This window comes from Melanotaenia boesemani, chromosome 2, assembly GCF_017639745.1.
Source record: "Melanotaenia boesemani isolate fMelBoe1 chromosome 2, fMelBoe1.pri, whole genome shotgun sequence".
Classification (NCBI taxonomy): Eukaryota; Metazoa; Chordata; class Actinopteri; order Atheriniformes; family Melanotaeniidae; genus Melanotaenia; species Melanotaenia boesemani.
Window position 1 is genome coordinate 7483267 of NC_055683.1, and position 5182 is coordinate 7488448.

At 40.1% G+C, this 5182-nt stretch overlaps 1 long non-coding RNA gene across 1 annotated transcript; it reads right to left on the reverse strand.

Annotated features, from left to right (window-relative positions):
- Positions 1-3142: 3142 nt before the first annotated feature.
- Positions 3143-4840, reverse strand: LOC121655392. Its single transcript, XR_006013187.1, has 2 exons — positions 4707-4840; positions 3143-3367 (listed from the first exon to the last, which is right to left on the reverse strand). It is a non-coding gene; the product is annotated as an uncharacterized LOC121655392 (long non-coding RNA).
- Positions 4841-5182: the final 342 nt, after the last annotated feature.

Here is a 5182-nt window from a genome sequence, read left to right on the forward strand (position 1 = left end):
CACACTCGAGTTATTTGCAGATATAAGTATGAAACCTATTCAAATCAAAAAATATATTGCACATTCAGAGTATTGTTGCATGTATCATGATATGTTGTATATGTCACATGACAGAATGTATTGCACATGTCGTTAGTGTCCAGAGTATTTCAGATTTGAAGTCCTACAGGAGTTCAGGGCAGTTATTGCTTTTGGAAAGAAACTCTTTTTGAGTCTGTTTGTTTTAGTCTTGATGCACCTGTAGCGCCTCCCAGAGGGCAGCAGGGCAAACAGATCAGAGCCAGGGTGGGAGCTGTCATTTATGATGTTTCTGGCTCTGCTGAGGCAGCGGGAGGTGTAAATGTCCATCAGGGAGGGGAGAGGACAGCCAATGATCTTCTGTGCTGTCTTTATGTAGCGGTTGGCACCATAGGGTGTCGCTGTGTTGATTAGGGCTGCTCCGCTATAAAAGGGGAAGTGGCACTGTAGAGGGGAGTGCCAGTTTCCTGGTTGGAGTGGTCAGGACGTCATTGGGCCACGTCAGCCTTGGTGCAAGGTGGTTTTTAGCAGCATCAGGTAAATATGGTTTTATATGTTGAATTTTATATGGTGGATGAGTTTTAAGTGTGGTCTGTAATGCAGGGCTGGGATCTGAGTGGTGTAGATCCTGGGAAAAGCATGTTGACTGAGTAATGGAACTCAACGCTGCAGGTATGTTGTGAGTATTGTGTTTGAATTAAAGTATTTTTTTGTAGTAATTTTGTATTTCTTTTTCTGCAGCTGTTGGGTACCGTTGCCTGCTGTCCTTTTAGGGTTTTTTGTTTTAAAGTTAGTCCGCTCCTGGTCCAATTGTTTGTGGTGGTGCTGATTGTACGGGCGGACTAACTGTTTAATTTTTGTTTGTTTGTTTTGTTTGTTTGGGCATCCCCCTATGAATGAGTTGAACCCTCCTGTCGGTAATCACCCGGAGCCGTTCTGCACCCGACTCTTGTGCATGCAGGCTTGGGTGTTAGTTTGCAGTGAGTTGTAGTGCAATCGTGTGTGGGTTTGTGCTTGCCCGCCATCGGGCCGGTGACTTAAGCGGGTTTTTCGCCTTCGTGGTGTGCGGTTCCAGTCGGGTGGGAGCAGGCGGATACCAGGTTAGATGACAGGAGGAGTAAATGGGGGATGACCCCTTAAAGAGCATCTTTCAGGTTGAATTTTCCACAATATGACGTTTTGAAAAAGTCAGAGAGACACTGTGGCATAAATAAAAGCTTCTTAAAATTTCATTTTTTGTAATTGCACTTAATTCAGCTCGTCTGCGATCCAGTGCTTTAAAAAACATAACTTTTCCTGTCACGTGATACGTGACGTCATGTAAGGTAAACGAGCCCATACGCCAGCGGCTATCAGCTCAGTTTATCGTAGGCATCGGCTGTGTTTTTTACTCCAGACTTCTAATAGTAAAACTAAAGATTTCTGGAACATCACCATGGTGAATACTTGTGTTTGTGCATCCTGCACAAATTCAAGTCTCTCTGGACATCGTGTCCACAGTTTCCCTAACAAGAAGAGCCCCACCTTTCGCTCCTGGGTCAGGTTTGTCCAGGCTAGGCGCCAAGACTTCACTTTCAAGTCCGTTCATCCCAAAAACTCCGTCATTTGCAGCGCACACTTTGTGGAAACGGACTATATGCCTAGTGACCTAACTGCGTTTAAGATGGGGTACAAGACCATGAGGTCAGTGCGTTTAAGGTCTGATGCAGTTCCCACTGTTCATGCTACGGCTAGCATGCTAGCAGCAGCAGGTGCCCCATCACGTCTGCCTTCACCGGGGAAGCCGCGGGCCGCCCATCGGAAACGGGAGACGAGCAGAGTAAGTTTTTCTCTCTGTTTTTTAACCTGTTTATAACCTTTTCTTATAAAACGGAATTGTCCCCTTTTTACTACTTATTATTGAGGACAGTTTCAACATATTTAATCCCGTTTTTCTTGTTGGAGAAGATCGCCGATGCTAATGCTAGTGAAAGTCAATGGGGAAACTGCTAGCCTGTCATTTAAATAACGATCTTATCTATTCTATAGGACACCCGAGGAAAAGCAGTTACAACACACGTCCGAGAACCTGTACCAGTCGTTGTACATTGTACAAGTCATAGAACATGGTTAACCTTGTTCTATGACTGGTACAATGTCCAGAGATATATTAGACATATTTATGATGGACAAAAGGGCATAAAAAGCACACAGCTTGTGTTAGACCTGTATATCTGCAGGGATATGGTGAGGGACTTTAAAAGCACCAAATTCACATAATAAAAAGGAATTCTAATTATAGAGGGTTGCATCACTGATCAATTTTCATACTCTGATAAAAAAACAAACAAAAAAAAACGGAGTGCATACTGTATGCACACAGCATCACAAAACTTGATGGAGTACAAAGAGTGGGTCTAATATAAGTATGCTGACGAGTATAATGTGTGTGCTGACCATTGTATATTTTACATGCATGATTTAGTATAATATTTTGGTCAACATCATGTAGGCTGTAACTTGCCTGAAATTATTTGAGTGCAAAGACCTAAGTCTACTGACAAAAATATAGGCCTCTGCATACACATTACAAACATGATACTATACTTTCATGGGTTTTAATTATATGTTTGTGTTTTTATCAGATTCTTCAGGCAGTAGCTGCAGCATCTTTTGCAAGTCCAACTACTCATGGTGATGATGCGTGTATGGGTTCTGTCATCGAGGATGTCCAAGAGCTGTCAGAACCTGCTCAGACCCACGCTGACAAATCAACACAGTGCAACATTAAACGGCCATATCACTACCGCTCATCAGGTGATTATATAAGATGTACAGAGTTAACTATGGAAAACCCAGCTATGGTAATTCAGAGCAGAACATTATTTACCACAATGTAGGTTCAATGTACACTCATGAGACGTCTCAGGTGAAGTGTTTAACATCTAAAAAAAAAAATGTTTCTTTGGATATTTTCCTGTTTTTCTATCTCTATTCTCTCTTTGTAATTCCTGTATGACTGTGTAAATTAATTGAGCTTTATTTACTTCTAGCAACAAGTTTAAATAAGATGTTTTGCTTCTAATAATTAGAACTTATTAAATAAATCCAGGAAGATGATCATAACAGAAAGATGACATTGAGATGGAAGCAAAATATTTTATTTATTATTACAATTTACAGAATAGGAAGACATGTCTTGTATGTGTTACAGGTCATGCATGCAGAGAACCCAGGATGCTGTCCCACACAAGTAATGCCTTCGGGTTGTGGATGGAGGTCTTCGACGAGGCTCCAAATTGCAGGAATCTCCCTGCAGCATATGCTCTCCTCCGCACTGCTCATGGGCTGACAGTGTCCACATAAACACCTGTAATTAGATAACATGCTGTTAAAGAATTTCTGTTGTTAAATGTAGATACAGTGTTGTAAATATATGTTCAACCATGTAAAGATTTTTATTTTTTTTACTTTTACATACAGGCTTTAAAAATTAAATGTTTATATTTCATCCGTAGTCATAGCTGCTTATAACATGCTGAAACATTTCATGTAATACATAAAGCTGAGATGCCCTTTTTTCTGTTGTCACTGGCCTTGCTGAATATAGGGGGAAGAGGGATTACCAATTGTGGGTGAGAGTTGTGGGCTCTGTTGTTTGGGGGATAAAGTGTTAAGACTGCAGTGCACATGGCATCATATGTGGAATGACCATTATTCAGAAGGGTTTACAATCCAGTTTTAAAAATAGTTTTTCTGTTTTAACAATATCTTTAAACCTCAGAATCAGGCTTTATTTATCATTGGGAAAAAAGTGCAAAATTATACACATCCTGAAAAATCTGAGACCAAGTGTTGGATTAGAAAAAAAGGTAAGTTTAGCGAAAAAACAAAACAAAAAAAAAAAAAAACAAGCGATGGATCTGCACAGCCAGTGCGCAGATCCATCCTTCGTCATGGAACCAGCATCCTGGCGCAACAAATTTTCTTCCGTTTTTTTTTTTTTTTTTTTTTTAAGCGTATTTAAATACCCCCATTGAAATAGTCTGCTTCTAAGTTTAGAGAGTGCTGGTAAAACTAAGACATTACAGCACGTACATTCTATGAGGTATTTATGAGTTTAGAACAGCGTGGGCTTTTTTTGCGCACTACACGCACATCCAGTCTGACCAACTTCAGAAAAAAGATTATAACTCTGGTATTCCTTGATCAATCAACACAATTCAGAAAGTTGTTTATAGTCTAAAATGACTGTTTTGCGCTGTTAGGCTACCCGACGTGGATTAGATGATGGAGCCTTAGCGAGGCTACTTTGGGCACTAGCCTACGTATCATCAGATGATTTGATTAGAACAGCGCTTTTCTGTCTACAACTGTGTGAACGGGGTAGCCATTGCACAGCTTTTATAGGCATTATCTGCCACAGAACTATTTTATTTAACCAATGTTTTGTCACGAATCGCTAGTGACATAGTAGCAGCTTGAAGTTGTTTTTTTTTGTGGCGAAACGTGATTTTTAAAACAAACCTGTCGGGGCGGGGCAGGACAGGGATGTCTTCCTATCGGCTGCAGTAAGTAAAAGGCTTTAAAATCTATTTGCTATTGCAAACACTGTATTTTTTCACTGGTCTGCAGCATAACCAGGTATTACTTGCCCAATTCAGAAGGCTAATGTGGAAGAAAATTTACGAAACATTTGTATCACTTACCATGCTGTTTGATTAATCCTCCAGATGTTTTCAGCTGCCCATGACTGAATCTGCTGCCTGTTTCCCGTCAACGATCTCCTTTGCTGGTTGTCAGTGACTCTGTTTGTAGCTTCAGGTTCAAAACTGTATGGATCACTTCTAAAAATAAAATTATCTTCTTCTTCCTCCATAATCTCACGCCCATTCCGTTCCGTTGTGTTAGCCATAACTGTTGTGTTAGCAATAACGTACATAACAGAGTCCCTTACGTGACGTCACTTCCGGCAAAACAGATTTTTACAGTCATTTGAGCAGTTTTTAATAGTCCATAACCGATTTCTTTATTTTCTTATTCACGGACTTCAACAAAAACTAAATAGATATTAACTATAAAATATGCATAATCCAAACCATTAATCATGCTCTTAACCTGCCAGTTGCTCTTTAAGTTTGTGTGATTAATAAATTGAACTTTTACATTGTTTGTTTTTGAGTTA